The following is a 23,724-nucleotide window of genomic DNA, read 5'->3' as shown; positions in this document are numbered from 1 at the left end:
TATACAGTTAATAATCTATTATTATTTTTTTTAACATATTTCTTTTGTTTCAAATAATACTTGTCGTATACCTACTGCTACCACAACCGGTCATTTGACCGGGAGAACAATTTATTGCTTTATAGGGTAATCGGTTCAGAAATGACGATGCAATGCGTGTTCAACCTATTGCATTCGATGAGTTGCACATTTCTGCAAAGACTGTTGCGTAGTGAGTTCAATCAGAATAGCTGTGAATTCAAATTTCAAGAAAATACCTAAAATTTCAGATTGGTGTTTTCGTGTAAGAAAAAGTGACTAAATGTTTTGGTAAGTAGCTTACATTTTATGTTGATAGCTTTACTTCATTTCTAACTAACTGTTAGTTTTTACCCAGAAAAATGTCGAAACAATCAAGACAGCACAAGTTCTTAGAGGAAATAATATTAATTATAAGAATAATTATAATTCTTATAATTATAGAAAAAATAATAATTAGAAGAAATATGTTTGCAGAAAATGTACATTGGAAACACCCTGTATGTGTAAAAAATGCTTTGATTAATGAATTAAAATTTTTTATTCTTTGTGTTGATAATACATAAAAATTGGCACTATACAATTTTGTTTCATTATAATGAAGATTTTTATAAAAATTTATTTCCTTCCTAGCATCCATATTTCATACATTCAATCAAGAAACATAAAGTCAAGTCATTTGATCAGCTATGGCAGAAATAGGTATAGATTAAGTTTTGGTATGTTTAGTGTTAATATGAATACGAAGAATATTAAATTCTTCTTTTTATGACTTACTTTTAAAAAGCTAAGACGCCGACTCTTCGTTGGATTTCTTAACCCCATAGTTTTCGAAAGCTGAAAAAATGCGACATATTGATTAGAATTATATAAATATTGATGCAACACTGTACGTTCCTTTCAAACTTTATGTAAGGACATAACAAGGATGTAGATTTGTGACTTACATACTTTTTCTGACTAGTAGCATGCGGAAGACGAGCAACGATTACGTAAGGAATTTAATCACATCATTTTTAAAATTTTTCTTTAAATTAAAAATGTAAAGAACAGCCCTTCAAATGCATGTATGACGAAAGGTCATTCTCCAGGTGGGCATAGGAAAATAATGATTGGGGAAAAGTTACAATCGAAATAACTTCAAAGTTAAAACAAAAGTTAAGTATAAAAAAGGAAAAAGTTGGACAAAAATTGCTTTTATGATACAATGTTTAAGAATTTCAAAAAATCAGCAAAGATTTCTAAAGAATATTCTTCTCAAATTTTTATAAAATAAATTGAAATAACAAATCCAAATAGTAGATTACTTCAGGAAAAGTGATAATTAGAACAAGGTGGTGCGTTGTTACTTTCTGACGTAATCATTATATGAGATTTGCTAAGTTTTGGAGAAAAAGAGAGAGGGGTGTCCAAAGTTGTAAAAAAGTATACTTTATTTGTACGTCTCCACATAAATCGAAATATTTTCTTTTTCATTCCTAAAGATGGTTCATTAAAGAGACAGGGTGCGTAGCCAAATCCTTCAACGCAAAATAAGCACCTTTTAAATACTTTTCTAGTACTATAAAAATTATTTTGGCATTTCGTTAATGTATGAAGACTTTATATCATCATGATAAAATAACTAGCTTCTGACAAAGAACTCTTTTTCTTGATTATATTAGCCGCCATAATGAGATAGATAGATTTTTTGGTTTGATTTCAGAGGGTGGAAAATGAAACCTGAATTTGAGAATTCATAATTAATTTAAGTTTTTTCGTAAATGGAGAAAATTGAATTTTAAAGGATGGATGACACTAACAATGCAAAATACCTATTAAAAATTTAATTTAACTTTAAAAATGTTTAGATTTAACAAGTTTATATTTTTTATCATTTTTTTTTTAAATAAATGTTATTCTCCTTGATAATTTTTTAGCTGTTTCTGTACTATTTTCATCCTAACTACTTATATCTAACGAAAAGGTATCAAACATTTCAAGAAAGGAATTATTTAAAAAAGTTTAAAATTAAAATTAATACCTTATTCGCTGAGTTAATGACTCAGGCCTCATATTGAAAAGACTATATTGCTGTCACCTAAGTTTTATTTAAAGTAGATAAATATTTTCTTGTACCAAGTCACTTTGAAAAGAATTAGAAATTGCAATTTTTATTTAAAGTTTAAACTAAAATTTGGTTATTTTCTCTATATGGCCTAAAAGTAAAATATAAAAAACGAGAAAGTCCTAGATATTTAAATTTTTGTAAATATTTTGGAAGACGTTATTTTTCTTTTCTTTTTGAAGATGATTAAGATCTATTTCTGAATTAGAACACCTTTATCTTTTTTAAAAAAACAAACTCTTGTGCTCTATTTTGTTAAAAATTTAAAACCTTGTAATAAGGAACAATTACATCAACGAAATGAATTAGCAACGTTGATGTGGGATAATTAATTAATTCGTTTAGAAACATAAAAAAATTTATATAAAAATTAGTAAACAATTTGCAAGAAAGAACTTAAATACTTTTTTTTAAAAGGACGTTTAAATTTTTTTGTTTTGCGAAGTGGCTGGTAGGGAACCTAAGATCCCAATTTCTAAGATCTGATCAATTAAGTATTTGCTTTTCTCGTGTTGGCTTTTACGCATCACCAACTCTCTTACAAAGTACAGTTTTATGCTTCATTGTCACTCACAGTTCCAGTCATTCATGGCGTGTTTAAATATGTTACTAGTAAAAAAAAAAATCAAAGGAAATTTCACAATTGATATATTTAAAGGCAATATGTAAGACATTGTTTTAATGCCATGATGGCTCAGGCCGGGTTCGAATCCCGACGATGACTGGTCGATTCGAATTCCGCACCCGGCTCGCATCGACCCTACAGTTCGCGTTCGTTAATAAATTATGGCATTACAAATTAAAATGCTTATAAAATCTTCAAGGAGATATTAACACAGAACCTATAAACTAGACAAGAACCTATACCAGAGCCGCTATAGCTCAGAGGATACAGCGTTCACCTTTCACTTAGACGAACCGGATTCGAATCCCAGCAAGGCTTGTCGATACGAATCCGCATCCGGCTTCCACCGATCACAGCGCTAACGTAAAATATCCTGAGTGGTAGACGGATCATGGGTTAAAGTCCCTTTGCCGTCAGGCAAACTGTGGGAGGCTTGTGGTCTTCCTCTCCATGTAACGCATGTGCTGGGTAGTTCCCTCAAAAAGTACTCCACGAAGACAAATTTTTCCCACTACTTGACTCAGGAGTTCCCTTGTCCTCTGGATTGGGTTCAAAATTACAAGACTACGGAGTTGAACATTAGTAGTCGTTTAACACTAAATTGGGTTGGTTGTTCAACGACCCAATTTTAATATAAAATTGCAAAAAAATTCCGCGATGGCTCAGGAAATACAGCACTCGCTTTTCAATGAAGTGAGCCGGGTTCGAATCCCGGCTATGACTGGTAGATTCGAATTCCGCACCAGGGTCGCATCGACCTTAGAGCTGGCGTCCGTTGAAAAAATATTGTATTACAAATTAAAATGCTTATAAAATCTGCAAAAGGATTTTAATACAAAACCTATTATAACTAGACAAGAACCTATACCATTTATGACAAAAAAACAGCAAATTTGTATTTTACCTTCAAACGTTAGCCCTGATAGTGATTCCTGAATGATGAAACACAAGTTTAAAAAATTCACCTCCAAACATTTGTCCCTTCAAGGAAATCGTAAAATCAACGTAAATTTTGGCTTACCCATCCACAAAACTAGTTTTGACTAAAATAAATTTTAGCCAATTTATTACTTAGAAGCTACTATCTTGAACTTAGGACTCAAATGTTTGTCCATTATAGCAAATTATAGGAGCCATCAAAACACAATCAAAGTAAAGTTTACCTTAATTTTTACCTAGAGACAGAAAGTTTTCACCTAACTAGAATTTAGCCTATTGAACAAAATTGTCCGCCCAATGAAAATCTTCATTAGCCCATCAACCAAAATTAGGTTAAAGAAGAAATAAGAGTAGGATAACTTGTGTCTTAGAAATTTGGAATACTGCCTTTAAATATTCATCCATTGAAGAAAATAATTAATTAATTAATTAAATTTTGTTAAGTTACCCACCAATCAAAAAAAGTAAGACCAAAATAAGTTTTGCCTATTTTATTACATAAAAACTGCAAAATTTTGTTGGAAACTTTTGGTGCAACAAAAATTTTCATTATCCCACCTAGTAAAAAATATGGCTAAAACATGTTTTTGAAAATTTTTAATGTAGAAAGAAATTCTGCCGCAAAACATAGGCTCACTTCACAAAATCGTTAGCTTTCCCACCAGAAAAAGTTATGGCCGTTACAAGTTTCTTAAAATGTACTACTTGAAGAGAACGAAACCACAAATTTGAATTACGTCACCAAACGCTTAACTCATTTCAGGAAATCGTTAGCCATTCTAAAAGAAAAAAGCTTTGTAAAATAAGTTTCAGGCCATGTGGTAGAATTTTTTTCAGCTATCTGCGACAAAACTCTCTAGCACTGATATCTTTCAGCAAGATATTTTTAATGATGCTAAAGATATACGTTACTAATTTGAAATAAAGAAAAGCGTAGAAATAAATAAATATAAACTAAAAAAAATAAATAAAAAACCTATATATATATTTTTTTAATTAAACGTGAAATTTTTTTTTATTCCAATATTATGGGTGATATTCTCGCATTTTGATGGGGGTGGGGGAAATGCACTAATTACTTCCTTCTTCGCATTTTGTAAATAATCGTCACAATAAAAAATAATTAAAAATCATGAAATCCGCGTAGTGGCAATTGACGGAAAAAAAGACAAAATCACGCGAATCGGTCGCCTCAAAAAAGGAATTACTCAAATGCGCGTTCCGTCTCGAGATTAGGTTGTTGTAATAAATAATCTCTTACTTAAGAAACTATGGAGAAATCGATAGCAAAAACATCCAAGAAATCGATATTTAAAAACCACTTGAGTATCAATATTAATAACTACCGAAAATACAGTTGAAACAATATATCGATTTACGATACTATCGGAGTAAATCAATAAGTGATTATCTAAATCATAGGTTTCCAAAGTGGTCCAGGTGGACCCCCAGGGGTTCATAGGAGACCACACGGGGGTCCATGTAGACGTGAAAAGAAAACAGGGGTCCCCGAAAAATTTTCTGGTTTTCATAATAAAGAACCAAAATTTTGGCTTGGATTTACCTATCAACGTAGGCAGGTAGCAGGTAGCATCTTTCACTAGGTAGGTACTCAAAAATATTCGAGACTCAGTTCAAACACAGAATTGAATAGAGCAATAGATAATAGTGTACACCACATGTCGAGACTTGCAAAGTACCGCCCACTCGTCCGCGATGCTTGTTTAGATCTGCAAAGGGATGAAATGCGACTTGCGCTGTGCTTGCAATCTACATTAGTATAAATACCAAGAACAAAACGTTATTCATTTGTTTCCGGGGTTTTGAACATGTGACTGTGAGTGAATCAATGTTAGTGTTTGCAGTGCCGGAAAAAAAATATCTGCAAAAAAAAGAAAATGTGCTACTTTTTTTTTCTTCCTGATACCCCCAATTTAGGGTGATATATTTTGGGAATACAATAGAAATGTAGCAGCAGAGGGTCTACCGAAAATAGTAAAACTTTGTGAGTGATCCATGAGAAAAAAAAGTTTGGGAACCTCTGATCTAAATGCATGATTCAAATTTCACGTGTAAATTTCTGTAGAAAAAAAACAACAAAATTAAAAAAAAATTTTTTTTAACTGCGACACGGCATCCTGCGATTTAGCTAACTTTCGTCCCTGAAACTGTAAGGTTGAATTTCGAAAAACGTTGTAGGAAATATTTAGCGTTGGTAATCAGACAAAAAGTTTCACTGATGTTACGCCAAAAAATTATGACATAGAAATTAGACAAATTACTAGACTTAAAAATTGACAAAACGTAAGTCCATTGTAGTATCTCTTGACTCCAACTGAAAATAATGGTCTTTTAGTGTCGCATGTTAACAATGCTCATAACAATGCTCATAACAAGACTGTAGGAAACAAACTATCGAGGGTCTTACTTGTCGTAAATTAAAACCAAATTTACACGCGATTTATAAACAAGATGCGTTTGAAGTATTCATAACATAAGTAAATTATGATATAGTAGTAAATTTGAACATTTATCAGACATCGCTCATAACCTTCCGCAAACTTTGCACGAAAAAGTGAGCAAATCATAAATCCTTTTCCAACTTCATGTGCTTTCGTTAGATTTGAAAGGCCTGAAAGTTTATTAAAGCACTAGTATATAATTCTTACCAGAGCTATGATGAATCACATAATACTATTCTTCATCATAAAGACAACATCCTGTCCTATAAAATGCAAAGTAATCAATCAGATATTATTTTAAAAGGCTGATATTTTATTCATATTTTACGACATATATGAGTATGTGGTCACTAATATTTATTTGTTCGAAGAAAAATTTTATTACAATACTGTTATGCTACTGATTCTCATGAAATACGACATTTGACAGTCTCTTGTTCCGAGATCTAATACTATACTACTAAAAGAACTTTAAAAAAATCAATAGTATTGCTGTTAGCATTTTAAAATGACTTTGCATTAGCATTGACTGTTTTGTATATTTAAAAAATTTAATTGAATTTCAAAATGTCATTTTCCTGGTATGTCACAAATAATATTTCCAATAATAGCCTTCAAAACTTCCCATACATTTTTCAATATCTAATTTTTTCTTATCTCAACCGTCGTAAGCATTTCTGTATTATATGCAAAGGGTATTATTTCCAAAAACTTTGTTGAAGATAATTTTTTCTGTCAATAATTAGTTGGTCACATGAAAATCAGTCATTTTCCTGGCCACTTTTTTTACTAGTTTATAACCAAAATAGATAGAGCCAGCAATCAATATCTTAGGTTAAGAGATTGATTAGATACCATTCTATCAGAACACGTCTTATTGCAGGAATAAAAAACTAACTTTCTCGTTCAAAAAATTTTACAAGGTGATTAGCCTTTTAAGTTCTCATTTTCCTGTCTTCTTGAAATCATTAATAACAAAAACTACATAGATTTACCTGAGTTATTTTAAAAAAATCCTGCAGTAAACGTCTTATGCCGAAATGTTAAATTAAAGTAAAGTTAAATGCTGTAAAATGGGAAATTGTCATCATCCTGGCTTATGAAAGAGAGAACATTGACACAGTTACCAGAATTTTTTTTAAACAGTGTAATATAAAGAGGGAAAGCAAATATTTACCCAATACCCAGCTTATGTAAGATTGTAATATGCTTGTATGCAATCAAAAATATTTATTCCGTACATGTCAACAATAAAAACACTTTTGATTCTTTCTATAGTGGTTGAAAGAATTAATTCAAACAATTCATGGTCCATCTAAAGCAAAGACTTTAGGTTATTTTTTTTCAAAACACATATTGTTAAAATATAAAGGATAAGTTAAGAACACTGTACGATTTAATTCTGTCACAGTCTTTAAACTCTACTTGGGTGCATAAATTAAAGAATGAAATAAAAATGTAAATAAAATAATTTGAAATATTTTAAATTTAAATATTATAATAAAAAAATTTCCAACGTAATTTATAATAAAATTAATTTTTCCGGGTTATTTTAGAACATGGGACAGTAAAAACAGTAAAAGAAAAATAAACTGAGAAAAAAAAACGAGAAGCCGAGTAGAAACGGTATGGGAGAATTAAAAATGATAGAGAGCTCCTTGAAAAAGAAAAACCTGAACGAAACTTAAGGTATGCTCAATGAAAAAATGCAGTCGATAAATTTCATCATCATATCTGGCTAGACAGCCAGATATGATGATGAAATTCCTTTGAATTCGCCTTCCTTTGAATTCGAATCCACTTCTCTCTACTTTTGACACTTGTTCGCCAGTTTTTCTCCTTTAGAGTAAGGAAATCAGTCTCAACTAAATCCAGCCATCTCAGCCTGGGTCTACCTCTTTCGTTAGGGGTTTGTGTAATAGGATTTTCTTTAAATTTGAGTCATCATTCCTTCTGAAAATGTGAGCTGCCCAGTTCATTCGATTTATTTATTTATTCATTTGATAAATTTACTGAAGAAAAAAAACCATTCTCTTCAAGGGGTCTTATGAATGTACACCAAGTCTTCTAGAAAAAAGATTTTAACTAGCCTCTTCTTTCTTAAAATGAGCTGCAACTGCCAATATTAAATGTGACTTTCCCATTGGTTCGTTCAACTACTCAAATTTTCGTACCATAGTACCAACTCTTCATTTTGATAATGAATCATATTCACCTGAGCATGGACCTATTAAAGCTGATTCAGAGAAAATTAAAGTTAATAGTTGGGTGGTTATTCAATTCGAAGATGAATGGTTTCTGGGTAATTGAACTAATTTTTAAACTAACCTATAGTAAAACCTATTTTAAATGATGGAATCAGAAAAATTCCTGAGATTATTATTTTCATTACAGGAGAAGTTTTTGAAGTCGTTCATAAAGATATTAAAGTCAACTCTATTATTCGGACAGGCAAACAGACTGCTAATCACTTCAAGAGGCCCGGGAAAAAAAAGACTGTCAAAATTTCTAAGAATATCATCATTTTAAAAATGTCTGCTCCATACCCAATATCTTCCAGGCATTTTGTTTCTTCTGTAAGCTTCAAGATTAATGAATTTTTTTGTTTTCTTTGCAAATTGAAATGTAGTAAAAATAAAAAATATCCCTTTGCGTGTGCTATTCTCTCATTTTTTTTATACTTAACTTATTTCTTCAAATTGTTCACTATAATTATTTTTGGAAATTATTTACATAAAAAGTTAAAATTTTCAACTTTGCTTTTTTGAGTTTCTTAAGTTGTGTTACTTACTATTAGCTTAAAATGACTGTTTTCTTAACTTCTAAGCTAATATGTCATTTTCCTGGCATTCAAAATTTGGCGAATTGCTATTTTATATTTTGTTCTTGAGCAAATGTCAATAAACTACACTACTGTCTGTAAGATATTAATAAATGTAACTAAATAAATATAGAAAAAAAATTTAGATTTTGAAGACTTTAAATTTGAAGATTTTTTTTTTTTTATAGAATAATCATGTTTCCAATGAATCTCCCATATGAGCCCAATTCTTCTTCATTCCTCTGTCAACCAAAGTCAACCCTCTAAGTATAGGGATGAATTATCAACCGCCACTGGCCACAGAGAGACTCAATATGTTAAAAAAAAATTTCGATTAAACAATTGCCTGCCATTTACCACCTGACGCTACTTTTTTCCGTCAAAATTGTTGCACCATGTGCTCCAAAATCAGTGATTGTGACTTCTTGTATTACGCAAGAAAGATGCTATTTTCTCAGAAACTTTCATTCTAAGCATTCTTGTCTTTGCTGATTATAATGAAATTTGTCTATACCAGCAAGCCTGCTTTGTGAACCCACGCGAATTTTAGAGCAGACGGTGCGTTTCTTGTTTTTCACTGGCGCCATCTATAGCCTAAAATGTGACTTCAAACACACACGTCACAGCCCTTTTAAAGGATGGACCCGCTCATACATCCATAAACAGATCATGATTTTGACCTGAACCAGAGACTGATCTATGTCCGAATCAGTTCCCCCCAGAAGTATGATTTATTATGGAAGCATGGAAGATTTTGTGACCAGACAGATTTAACTTGCACCAGTCAACATTCACTACACAATTTTCGGCCGGCGGTGATCGAACTCACGGCCACTTGAGCATGATCCCAACGCTTTACCAACCTGACTATCCCGGTCTCCTACGAATTCTCTCATTCATGGACGTTACAAGATTACTAAATAAGATTTTAATGACGAATAAAACTATTTTTTTTTTATCTTCTCTACTTGCGGAAATAGGAAAAATTGAAATTTACAGCGATAAAGGGTTCTTTTGAGAATTAAAAACAATTTATTTATCAGAATTAAATTCTAAATTATTTTTTTAACGGCGATTTTATTCAGGCACATATTTTAGGAGTTTTTTTTTTCTTCTTTTCTTTTGATAGACTTTTTCTATAATCGTTTTTTTTTTAATTTTTTAATTTCTGGCTTTTTAGTTTTGTTCTAAGAATTAAGAGCCATTTTTTGCCGTTTTATCTTTTTCTAAATTTTTTAAACTGTGTTTATATACGGGCACAGTATTTTTAAACTCAGATTCTACTAGAATGTTTTTTTCTTTTGTGGCTAGTTTTACTCGAAATTGTGGTAATATGAAAAACTGAGATTCTCAGAACTGTTTTTTTCCCTGTTATTCTTTATTTGTAATTTTTTGTTTAGGTTTTAATATGATGCGGCATTTTTATTCCTTTATCGCCACTTTTTCCTATATAATGTGGAGAAATAAAAAAAAAATTTGAACTCAAAACGATCTATATTTCAGTTTGTCTTTTGCTTCTTTCATAACTGTTAGTACTGTTTTTATATCTGTTTTATATTGCTTTTGTTTTATTCCTGTTTATCTTTATTATTTTGCTGAAATTGTGATTCTGATACTTTTTCGGTTTCTTGCTCTTTTTTTACTTTACAATTTCATTTTCTTTTATAAATGCATAAACTTTTGCTTTTTTTATCGCAGTTTTTTTTAGTATATTAAGTACGCTAACATGAAAGGCGATATTGCGGCGAAAACTTTTAATAAATATAGATGAAAATTAAGTAAAGTATTTTTATATTCTTACATTTCTTTTCACCACTTAATGATTTCAATTCTTTTAATTAACTTAATATTTAGGGACAACCATTATATTTTTTTTCTCTTTATCGTTAAAATTTTTTATAAGCATTGATTACGATAATAAGTTTATATTAAGACGCAGCATTTTGTTTTCTCCAGAAAATTGAGTAATGTTAAAAAAAAAACGAGGTTTACAGTTTTCGAGTACACGAAACTTTTGCATATCAGAAATTTGAAAGGTTCTAGCGTATAATTAATATAAAGGTTATGCAGTTTTTACTGTAATATGGTTATATGAAGATAGTTGCCTTCAAATTGCAGCTGTTGTATATATGACCTTTGATCACATTTAGAATTATTTTCTGTCCATTACACGACACCAACCAACCAACTGTAATATGGATTTCTGATCATCTTTCTTTCTTTTACATGTTTTATTTACAATGATCTATTTATAAGTTTTATGTCAGTTAGGATTCTACTTATTTTTCTTTTTTGAATAATGAAACCCTGAACACATTTATTTTACACTGGATCAGTAATTCAGACGAACTGAATTTCGCTATTAAAGATTCATTTAGAAATCAACTTCATTTCTCACCAAATTTTAATTTATGGTTGATAATATTATGTATATGACATTTTGAGAAATGCGTTACAGAAATAATATGAACAGTTATTTTAATAGTTTTAAATTTTAAATTTCCGAAAAATTGTCCCGATAAAAAAATACTACTTGCTGGTATCAAAGTATTACTAATTTTGTCCTATTTCGCTCAGCGAAAAAAGTTTAAACAAAAAATTACTTTTGGTTAAGTTTTGTCATCGAAATCTAATGTTTGAATATTCCTTAGAAACGTTAGCGTATTATAGCAAATAGTTTATCCAAAAGTTTCATAAAGCAAGCCACAAAAAAAGCTACTTGATGACGTATGAAAAAATTTGAGCCATGTTTTTTTCTACTGAAACATTATTTAAATTTTATCTCTGCGCACATCTCATGTAATTATCACATGCTATATCTCATTAAGAAAAGAATTCAAAATAAAATAAAAATAAAATTTTCCCCGCCTTAGCTTATTACAGTGTCGTACCTTATCATTGCTTATACTCCATCCCCCCATTTGTCAGAAAAGAATTATAAAATCACATAATTACCAGAACTATGGTGCATCACAAAAAACCTGCCAATTATATGCCATCCTTATCTCGAAGACTATCATGCCTAAATCTTCCTCATCATAAAGACAAGAACCTGATTGATAAACATTCAAAAATAGTAATAAGATTTGAATGAAGTTATATCACATAAAGTCATTTGAAAATAATATTTATAAATTTTCGACACTGTATTAACCCTTTATCTACCTATGGGACTTTTTAAATCCAACTAGTATAATTTCCATAATTTTCGAATCATAAGCTTGAAATCACGTCGTTATGATGACAATATCAATTTTAATTTTTTCGATTGTTCACCAGCCAGAACAATTTTATGACCAATAAGTTTCAGCAGTACTGTAGACTTTACACTTGAATTTATGATTAAAATTTAAGACTTATTTATTTTTATTATGACTTGATACGACTTGAAAACGACAAGTTTGAATTTTCACAAACGTTAGTTCATTGTAATTATAAGTTAGCCCAGGAGAATCACCCCAACTTAAAAAAAGGGTACAGGCAAATCAAGTATTAGCTTATTTTTGACCTAGAAATGACAAGCTTGAATTTTTACACTAAACATTAATTTAGTTTAATTAATTATTACTTCAACAAAAGTTTAAGATTAACTCAAATACCAAAATAAGTTAAGGCCAGAATAAATGTTTGCTCATGTATGTTCGAGAAAACAGAAGTTCAATATTTGCCTTCAAACGTTAACCTACTGTAAGAAAACGTAAGCGAAATAAACTTTTGTTAGCCTTTACATTAAAACGTTTTAATGAAACCAAACTTTAACTAATTTCTGACCTAATTACAAGTTTGAATTTCACCTCCAAGCCCACTGTAGGAATTTGTTAGCCCAACAAACAATTTCGGCTCTACCTTCATCAATTTTATGTTTAAGACTACTAATGTTCAACTCCGTGGCCTTTCAATTTTGAACCTAATCAAGAAGACAAGGAAACTCCTGGATCAGAACAACCAGAGGTAGGATTTGCTATGGGAACATGGTGGACTTTGAGACTCGACAGATTTAATGTGCATCTGCCATCATTTACTACACGGGGAGTCTTCGGTCTGCGGGGATTGACCCCACGACCTCTTGGACACGGTCCCAGTGCCCTACCAACCAGGCTATCCCGGCCTCTACCTTCATCAATTAAAAGAAACGGCCAAAGCTAACTTTTCTCATGCCTTAAGTTTCTTCTTTGTCTTCGAACGTCATCACCAGCAAAAAATATAATTTATACCACTAATCGCTAAAGTCATGGTCAAATCCAGTTTTTTCGCACTTTTTCCTGTAAACCACAAGTGTGAAATATTATGCGCCTTTCAGGAGAACTCCACCAGATATCAGTCTCGTGTCGTGGCGGCTTCCATGGTTACGAGGAAAAGTCACTTCGAATAGGGTTGTGGGGTGAATAGCTTTGTCTCAATCTTGGGATAGGTCAGCGTGAATAAACCTATCGACACCTTCATTCCATCCCCATTAGAAATGTGCTCTCACTTTTTTCCATAGCAGCACACAGCCCTAGACTTTCAGTCTGGAGGAGTTTTCCTCAAAGCTTGCAAAAACTTGCTTTGGTCATGACTTTAATGGATTAGTGGTACAAATTAAAATTATTTTTGACGATGGTGACGTTTGGAGACAAAGATGAATAAATAGGGGTTATAGATAATAGATAGAGGATAATAAATAGGGGTTAACAAAAAATAGAAGTCATTTTAGTACTGCTTATAACCTTTTCACCCCATTAGCAGAAAAATAAGCAAATTACAAATCCCCTTAATTATATTTTAATAGCCCAAAAATTTCTGAAGCACATAATAAAAATCATTACCAGGACTATGATGCAACACGGAACCCTTTTCCATAAATCTTCCTTTTCATAAAGATATGTCCTGTAAAATGCAAACAAAATAATAAGTTATAAGCATTTTAAAAGGAACAATTAGAAATAATACTGTTTAATTTACAACACTATTAATGTATATGTGAATAATGCATTTCAGTATTATTTATTTGAAAGAAAAAATAAACAATGAACAGCTTTGATTAGATGAACCTATACTTCCTATTAACATTCTTCTATCAAAGTTAGCCCACTAAGCAAAAATATAACTATTGCAAAACAACTTTTAGAAAACTTTTGTTCCAAAAAATCATAGTTTTGATACCTTCATCTTAACAACTCGTCATCATACCAACTTAAGGATCTAGCAAGCACAAGTTTCAATTTAGTCTTCAAATGTTAACTAAACCATTGTAATTAAACGTTAGCATGTGTTAGCCAAACAAAAATTTTCGTTAGGCCAAATTTTTTTCTTGCTACTTTTCAATCTAGTATCCAAACATTAGAATTCTGAAACCAAACGTTAGTCCATTGCACAAAATGCCATTAGGCTACATGAGTTCTACAAAAATTTTCATTAGCTAACTCACCAAGAAAAGATACAGACAAATTTTATTTTTGTTTTGACCGAGAAATTACAAAATGTCCTAAAATATTAGCCCTACTCTACCAATCAAAAGATATAGCCAAAACGAGCTTTAGCTGATTTTTTGCATAGGAACCGCAACTTAAAAATTCGCCTTCAAACGTTAGCCCGTTGTTAGAAATCAGATAATGATAGCCTCAAAAATGGTCGAGATCAAAACCACCTAAACAGGTTTTTACTAGTTTTTCACATTAAATCTACAATTTTTAAATTTGCTTTTAAACAATACACCATTATGAAAAATTGTTAGCTTAAGTTTTCTTGATAAAAATTAGACAAGATAAGAGAATAATTTTTTCCAATTGACAGTTCATTATAGGAAATTTTCTGTCCACGTTAAACCGAAAAAATATTTCTATACCACAGCCATCAAAAACAGCTCTGGTCATAACAAGATTTAGGCAACTCTTGAACTATAAACTTCAAACGCTAGCCTGTAAAAGAAAATCTTAAGTTTAACGAAAAATTAGTCCATCCACCAAAAACTTGGCCAAACTGTGTTTTAACTAATTCTTTACCTATTTGATTATAGATTCAAAACTTTAGCACATTAATCGTCTGCACAGCAACTTAGTGATCTAGTAGCCACAATTTAAAGTCTTAACTTCAAACGTTAACCCATTGTAATAAAACTGTTAGCACGTGTTAAATTAAAAGTTTTGCTAGAAAATTATACTTACAATGATATGGCCAAAACAAGTTTCAGCTAATTTTTGATCAAGTAACCACTAGTTAAAATTGTAGGATATCATAAGCTCAACAAAAAAATTTGTTAGTTAATCTATCAAAAAAAGAAGGTGGTTTCTTTGCTTATTTTTTGACAAAGAAAATTTGAATTTCGCACCCAAATGTAAGCTCATTGTACAAAATCGTAAAGTGATGTCAGCACAACAAAAAGTTTCGTTGGCAAAATCACCAAAAAACTCACGTCTGAAACAAGTTATAGCTCCAAAACTATTTTAGTTTATTTTTGACACAGTTTAAGAATTCAGACCCTCAAAACAAAAAAAAACTAATGTCATAAACAAATTTTAGAAATATTGAATTTTGCAAATTTTAGAAATATTGTTCTTTTGCTTTAGAAATATTGAATGTTGTTGCCGAATGTTAAGGCCATTGTATTATATCATTAGTACCAAGATACACATTTTTTTAACCCATTAGTACTTTGTTTTTGGTTAAACACAGTAAAAGCCAAAGCAAGTTTTAGACAAGAGCCTATACCAGTTCCACGATGGCTCAGGGGATAAAGCGCTCACCTTCGAATGAGAAGAGATGGGTTCAAATCACGGCGATGACTTGTCGGTAATACGAATCCCGCAACCGGCTCGCGTCGACCCAAGAATTCGCGCCCGTTAATAAATTAATGCATAACAAATTAAAATGCTTATAAAATCTCGAAGAAGATATTAACAAAAACCTATCAACTAGACAACAACCTAAACCAGTTCCGGGGTGGCTCAGGGTATAAAGTGGTCACCTTCGAATGAGGTGAGATGGGTTCAAATCACGGCGATGACTGGTCGATAATACGAATCCCGCACCCGCCTCGCATTAACCCAAGAATTCGCGCCCGTTAATAAATCATTGCATAACAAATTAAAATGCTTATAAAATCTCCCAGAAGATATTAACAAAAACCTATAAACTAGACAACAACCTAAACCAGTTCCGGGGTGGCTCATGGTATAAAGCGGTCACCTTCGAATGAGGTGAGATGGGTTCAAATCACGGCAATGACTGGTCGATAATATGAATCCCGCACCCGCCTCGCATTAACCCAAGAATTCGCGCCCGTTAATAAATCATTGCATAACAAATTAAAATGCTTATAAAATCTCCCAGAAGATATTAACAAAACCCTATAAACTAGACAACAACCTAAACCAGTTCCGGGGTGGCTCAGGGTATAAAGCGGTTACCTTCGAATGAGGTGAGAGGGGTTCAAATCACGGCAATGACTGGTCGATAATACGAATCCCGCACCCGCCTCGCATTGACCCAAGAATTCGCGCCCGTTAATAAATCATTGCATAACAAATTAAAATGCTTATAAAATCTCCCAGAAGATATTAACAAAAACCTATAAACTAGACAACAACCTAAACCAGTTCCGGGGTGGCTCATGGTATAAAGCGGTCACCTTCGAATGAGGTGAGATGGGTTCAAATCACGGCAATGACTGGTCGATAATATGAATCCCGCACCCGGCTCGCATCGCCCCAAGAATTCGCATTCGTTAAAAAATTATTGCGTAACAAATTAAAATGCTTATAAAATCTCCCAGAAGATAATAACAAAAACCTATAAACTAGACAAGAATCTATACCAGTGCCGCGATGGCTCAGGGTATAAAGCGGTCACCTTCGAATGAGGTGAGATGGGTTCGAACCACGGCGATGACAGGTCGATAGTACGATTATCGCACCCGGCTCGCCTCGACCCAAGAATTCCTGTTCGTTAATAAAATTATTGCATAACAGAATGAAAAAGATGTATATCAAAACTAGTAAACAATTTGCAAAAAAGAACTTAAATATTTTTTTTTTTAAAGAGCATTGAAATTTTTTGATTTGCTAAGTTACAGATAGGGAATTTAAGATCTGAATTTATAAGATCTGATCAATTAAGTATTTTTTCACTAAGTTGTCTCTTACATATTACCAAATTTAAGAACTTGCAAAGTATTGTTTTATACTTAATTGTCACTCAGAGTTTCAGATATTCATGGCGTGTTTTAATATGTTACTAGTAAAAAAAATAATAAAAACGAAAATGCACAATTGGTATATTTAAAGGCAATATGTAACACATTGTTTTAATGACATGATGGCTGAAAGAATAGTGCAATCAGCTTCCAATGAGATGAGCCGGGTTCAAATACTGATGATGACTAGTCGATACGAATTTCGCACCCGGCTCGCATCGACCCTAGAGATGGCTTTCGTTAATAAATTATTGTATTACAAATTAAAATGCTTATAAAATCTTGAGGAGGATATTAATAACACAAAACCTATAAACTAGACAAGAACCTATATCAGAGCTGTGATGGCGCAGGGGACAGAGTTTTCTCCCACCAATGAGGTGAACAGGGCCCGAATCCTGTCAATGGCTGGGCGATATGAATTCCGCACCCGGCTCGCATCGACCCTAGAGCTGGCTTCATTACTAAATTATTGTATTACAAATTAAAATGCTTAAAAAATCTAGAGGAGGATGTTAACAACACAAAACCTATAAACTAGACAAGAACCTATATCAGAGCTGTGATGGCGCAGGGGACAGAGATTTCTCCCACCAATGAGATGAACAGGGCCTTAATCCTGTCAATGGCTGGTCGATATGAATTCCGCACCCGGCTCGCATCGACACTAGAGCTGGCTTCATTAATAAATTATTGTATTACAAATTAAAATGCTTAAAAAATCTTGAAGAGGATATTAATAACACAAAATCTATAAACTAGACAAAAACCTATATCAGAGCTGTGATGGCGCAGGGGACCACTAATGAGGTAAAAAGGGCCCGAATCCTGTCAATGGCAAGGCGATATGAATTACGCACCCGGCTCGCATCGACCCTAGAGCTGGCTCTTCTCCCACCAATGAAGTGAGCAGGACCCGAATCCTGTCAATGGCTGGGCGATATGAATTCCGCACCCGGCTCGCATCCACCCTAGAGATGGCTTTTCTCCCACCAATGAAGTGAACAGGGCCCGAATCCTGTTAATGGCAGGGCAATATGAATTCCGCATCCGGCTCGCATCGACCCTAGAGATGGCTTCATTAATAAATTATTTTATTACAAATTAAAATGCTTAAAAAATCTTGAGGAGGATATTAATAACACAAAACCTATAAACTACACAAGAACCTATATCAGAGCTGTGATGAATCAGGGGACAGAGTTTTCTCCCACCAATGTAGTGAACAGGGTCCGAATCCTGTCAATGGCTGGGCGATATGAATTCCGCACCCGGCTCGCATCGACACTAGAGCTGGTTTCATTAATAAATTATTGTATTACAAATTAGAATGCTTAAAAAATCTAGAGGAGGATATTAACAACACAAAACCTATAAACTAGACAAGAACCTATATCAGAACTGTGATGGCGCAGGGGACAGAGTTTTGTCCCACCAATGAAATGAACAGGGCCTTAATCCTGTCAATGGCTGGTCGATATAAATTCCGCTCCCGGCTCGCATCGACCCTAGAGCTGGCTTCATTAATAAATTATTGTATTACAAATTAAAATGCTTACAGGGTCCGAATCCTGTCAATGGCTGGGCGATATGAATTCCGCACCCGGCTCGCATCGACACTAGAGCTGGTTTCATTAATAAATTATTGTATTACAAATTAAAATGCTTAAAAAATTTGAGGAGGATATTAATAACACAAAACCTACAAACTAGACTAGAACCTATATCAGAGCTGTGATGGCGCAGGGGACAGAGTTTTCTCCCACCAATGAGGTGAACAGGGCCCGAATCCTGTCAATGGCTGTGCGATATGAATTCCGCACCCGGCTCGCATCGACCCTATAGCTGGCTTCATTAATAAATTATTGTATTACAAATTAGAATGCTTAAAAAATCTAGAGGAGGATATTAACAACACAAAACCTATAAACTAGACAAGAACCTATATCAGAGCTGTGATGGCGCAGTGGACAGAGTTTTGTCCCACCAATGAGATGAACAGGGCCTTAATCCTGTCAATGGCTGGTCGATATGAATTCCGCTCCCGGCTCGCATCGACCCTAGAGCTGGCTTCATTAATAAATTATAGTATTACAAATTAAAATACTTAAAAAATCTTGAAGAGGATATTAATAACACCAAATCTATAAACTAGACAAGAACCTATATCAGAGCAGTGATGGGGCAGGGGACCACTAATGAGGTGAGAAGGGCCCGAATCCTGTCAATGGCTGGTCGATATGAATTCCGCTCCCAGCTCGCATCGACCCTAGAGCTGGCTTCATTAATAAATTATTGTATTACAAATTAAAATGCTTAAAAAATCTTGAAGAGGATATTAATAACACCAAATCTATAAACTAGACAAGAACCTATATCAGAGCTGTGATGGCGCAGGAGACAAAGTTTTCTCCCATCAATGAGGTGAACAGGGCCCGAATAATGTCAATGGCTGAGCGATATGAATTCCGCACCCGGCTCGCATCCACCCGAGAGATGGCTTCATTAATAAATTATTGTATTACAAATTAAAATGCTTAAAAAATTTAGAGGAGGATATTAACAACACAAAACCTATAAACTAGACAAGAACCTATATCAGAGCAGTGATGGCGCAGGGGACCACTAATGAGGTGAGAAGGGCCCGAACCCTGTCAATGGCTGGGCGATATGAATTACGCACCCGGCTCGCATCGATCCTAGATCTGGCTCTTCTCCCACCAATGAAGTGAACACGGCCCGAATCCTGTCAATGTCTGGGAGATATGAATTCCGTACCCGGCTCGCATCCACCCTAGAGATGGCTTTTCTCTCACCAATGAGGTGAACAGGGCCCGAATCCTGTCAATGGCAGGGCGAAATGAATTCTACACCCGGCTCGCATCGACCCTAGAGATGGCTTCATTAATAAATTATTTTATTACAAATTATAATGCTAAAAAAATCTTGGAGGATATTAATAACACAAAACCTATAAACTAGACAGGAACCTATATCAGAGCTGTGATGGCGCAGGGGACAAAGTTTTCTCCCATCAATGAGGTGAACAGGGCCCGAATAATGTCAATGGCAGAGCGATATGAATTCCGCACCCGGCTCGCATCCACCCTAGAGATGGCTTCATTAATAAATTATTGTATTACAAATTAAAATGCTTAAAAAATCTTGATGAGGATATTAATAACACAAAACTTATAAACTAGACAAGAACCTATATCAGAGCTGTGATGGCGCAGGGGACAGAGTTTTCTCCCTCCAATGAGGTGAACAGGACCCGAATCCTGTCAATAACTGGGCGATATGAATTCCGCACCCGGCTCACATCCACCCGAGAAACGGCTTCATTAATAATTTATTGTACTACAAATTAAAATGCTTAAAAAATCTTGAGGAGGATATTAATAACACAAAACCTAGAAATTAGACAAGAACCTATATCAGAGCAGTGATGGCGCAGGGGACCACTAATGAGGTGAGAAGAGCCCGAATCCTGTCAATGGCTGGGCGATATGAATTACGCACCCGGCTCGCATCGACCCTAGATCTGGCTCTTCTCCCACCAATGAAGTGAACACGGCCCGAATCCTGTCAATGGCTGGGCGATATGAATTCCGCACCCGGCTCGCATCCACCCTAGAGATGGCTTTTCTCCCACCAATGAGGTGAACAGGGCCCGAATCCAGTCAATGGCAGGGCGATATGAATTCTGCACCCGGCTCGCATCGACCCTAGAGATGGCTTCATTAATAAATTATTTTATTACAAATTATAATGCTTAAAAAATCTTGAGGAGGATATTAATAACACAAAACCTATAAACTAGACAAGAACCTATATCAGAGCTGTGATGGCGCAGGGGACAAAGTTTTCTCCCATCAATGAGGTGAACAGGGCCCGAATAATGTCAATGGCTGAGCGATATGAATTCCGCACCCGGCTCGCATCCACCCTAGAGATGGCTTCATTAATAAATTATTGTATTACAAATTAAAATGCTTAAAAATTCTTGAGGAGGATATTAATAACACAAAACCTATAAACTAGACAAGAACCTATATCAGAGCTGTGATGGCGGAGGGGACCACTAATGAGGTGAGATGGGCCCGAATCCTGTCAATGGCTGGGCGATATGAATTACGCACCCGGCTCGCATCGATCCTAGATCTGGCTCTTCTCCCACCAATGAAGTGAACACGGCCCGAATCCTGTCAATGGGAGGAGGATATTCATAACAATCTTGAGGAGGATATTAACAACACAAAACCTATAAACTAGACAAGAACCTATATCAGAGCTGTGATGGCGCAGGGGACAAAGTTTTCTCCCATCAATGAGGTGAACAAGGCCCGAATAATGTCAATGGCAGAGCGATATAAATTCCGCACCCGGCTCGCATCCACCCTAGAGATGGCTTCATTAATAAATTATTGTATTACAAATTAAAATGCTTAAAGAATCTTGAGGAGGATATTAATAACACAAAACCTATAAACTAGACAAGAACCTATATCAGATCTGTGATGGCGCAGGGGACAGAGTTTTCTCCCACCAATGAGGTGAACAGGACCCGAATCCTGTCAATAACTGGGCGATATGAATTCAGCATCCGGCTCGCATCGACCCTAGAGCTGGCTTCATTAATAAATTATTGTATTACAAATTAAAATGCTTAAAAAATCTTGGAGGATATTAATAACACAAAACCTATAAACTAGACAAGAACCTATATCAGAGCTGTGATGGCGCAGGGGACAGAGTTTTCTCCCACCAATGAGATGAACAGGGCCCGAATCCTGTCAATGGCTGGTCGATATGAATTCCGCACCCAGAACGCATCGACCCTAGATCTGGCTCTTCTCCCACCAATGAAGTGAGCAGGGCCCGAATCCTGTCAATGGATGGGCGATATGAATTCCGCACCCGGCTCGTATCCACCCTAGAGATGGCTTTTCTCCCACCAATGAGGTGAACAGGGCCCGAATCCTGTCAATGGCTGGGCGATATGAATTCCGCACCCGGCTCACATCGACCCTATAGCTGGCATCATTAATAAATTATTGTATTACAAATTAAAATGCTTAAAAAATCTTGAGGAGGATATTAATAACACAAAACCTATAAACTAGACAAGAAACTATATCAGAAATGTGATGGCGCAGGGGACAGAGTTTTCTCCCATCAATGAGGTGAACAGGGCCCGAATAATGTCAATGGCTGAGCGATATGAATTCCGCACCCGGCTCGCATCCACCCTATAGCTGGCATCATTAATAAATTATTGTATTACAAATTAAAATGCTTAAAAAATCTTGAGGAGGATATTAATAACACAAAACCTATAAACTAGACAAGAAACTATATCAGAAATGTGATGGCGCAGGGGACAGAGTTTTCTCCCATCAATGAGGTGAACAGGGCCCGAATCCTGTCAATGGCTGGGCGATATGAATTCCGCACCCGGCTCACATCGACCCTATAGCTGGCATCATTAATAAATTATTGTATTACAAATTAAAATGCTTAAAAAATCTTGAGGAGGATATTAATAACACAAAACCTATAAACTAGACAAGAAACTATATCAGAAATGTGATGGCGCAGGGGACAGAGTTTTCTCCCATCAATGAGGTGAACAGGGCCCGAATAATGTCAAAGGCTGAGCGATATGAATTCCGCACCCGGCTCGCATCCACCCTATAGCTGGCATCATTAATAAATTATTGTATTACAAATTAAAATGCTTAAAAAATCTTGAGGAGGATATTAATAACACAAAACCTATAAACTAGACAAGAAACTATATCAGAAATGTGATGGCGCAGGGGACAGAGTTTTCTCCCATCAATGAGGTGAACAGGGCCCGAATCCTGTCAATGGCTGGGCGATATGAATTCCGCACCCGGCTCACATCGACCCTATAGCTGGCATCATTAATAAATTATTGTATTACAAATTAAAATGCTTAAAAAATCTTGAGGAGGATATTAATAACACAAAACCTATAAACTAGACAAGAAACTATATCAGAAATGTGATGGCGCAGGGGACAGAGTTTTCTCCCATCAATGAGGTGAACAGGGCCCGAATAATGTCAATGGCTGAGCGATATGAATTCCGCACCCGGCTCGCATCCACCCTAGAGATGGCTTCATTAATAAATTATTGTATTACAAATTAAAATGCTTAAAAAGTCATGAGGAGGATATTAATAACACAAAACCTAGAAACTAGACAAGAACCTATATCAGAGCTGTGATGGCGCAGGGGACGGGGTTTTCTCCCACCAATGAGGTGAACAGGGCCCGAATCCTGTCAATGGCTGGGCGATATGAATTATGCAATCGGCTCGCATCGACCCTAGATCTGGCTCTTCTCCCACCAATGAAGTGAACAGGGCCCGAATCCTCTCAATGGCTGGGCGATATGAATTCCGCACCCGGCTCGTATCCACCCTAGAGATGGCTTTTCTCCCACCAATGAGGTGAACAGGGCCCGAATCCTGTCAATGGCAGGGCGATATGAATTCCGCACCCGGCTCGCATCGACCCTAGAGATGGCTTCATTAATAAATTTTAGTATTAC

The 23,724-nt window shown here is 34.7% G+C and overlaps 2 long non-coding RNA genes across 6 annotated transcripts in view; one reads left to right on the top strand and one right to left on the bottom strand.

The window, feature by feature from the left end:
• Positions 1–8,803, top strand: part of LOC139425036 (uncharacterized) — a 106,403-nt gene extending 97,600 nt beyond the window's left edge. For 3 of the 5 annotated variants that reach the window (XR_015431641.1, XR_015431644.1, XR_015431646.1), the window contains one exon: positions 8,546–8,803. This is a non-coding gene — a long non-coding RNA (uncharacterized LOC139425036). Of the gene's footprint in view, positions 1–651; positions 721–8,545 lie in introns of all 5 variants that reach the window. The other 2 variants (XR_015431642.1, XR_015431643.1) reach the window with 2 other exon arrangements.
• The window catches only part of LOC147816065 (uncharacterized), a 103,529-nt gene that overhangs the window by 10,907 nt on the left and 68,898 nt on the right, over positions 1–23,724 (bottom strand). The window contains exons 3-6 of the long non-coding RNA XR_015431647.1: positions 13,778–13,838; positions 11,928–12,024; positions 6,359–6,414; positions 796–855 (exon numbers count right to left, since the gene is read on the bottom strand). This is a non-coding gene — a long non-coding RNA (uncharacterized LOC147816065). The remainder of the gene's footprint in view (positions 1–795; positions 856–6,358; positions 6,415–11,927; positions 12,025–13,777; positions 13,839–23,724) is intronic.

This window comes from Parasteatoda tepidariorum, chromosome 2, assembly GCF_982258835.1.
Source record: "Parasteatoda tepidariorum strain Cologne lab strain chromosome 2, Ptep-v5.0, whole genome shotgun sequence".
Taxonomy (NCBI): Eukaryota; Metazoa; Arthropoda; class Arachnida; order Araneae; family Theridiidae; genus Parasteatoda; species Parasteatoda tepidariorum.
Note: the sequence above shows the minus strand (reverse complement) of the source record. Positions and strands in the feature narration are given on the sequence as shown.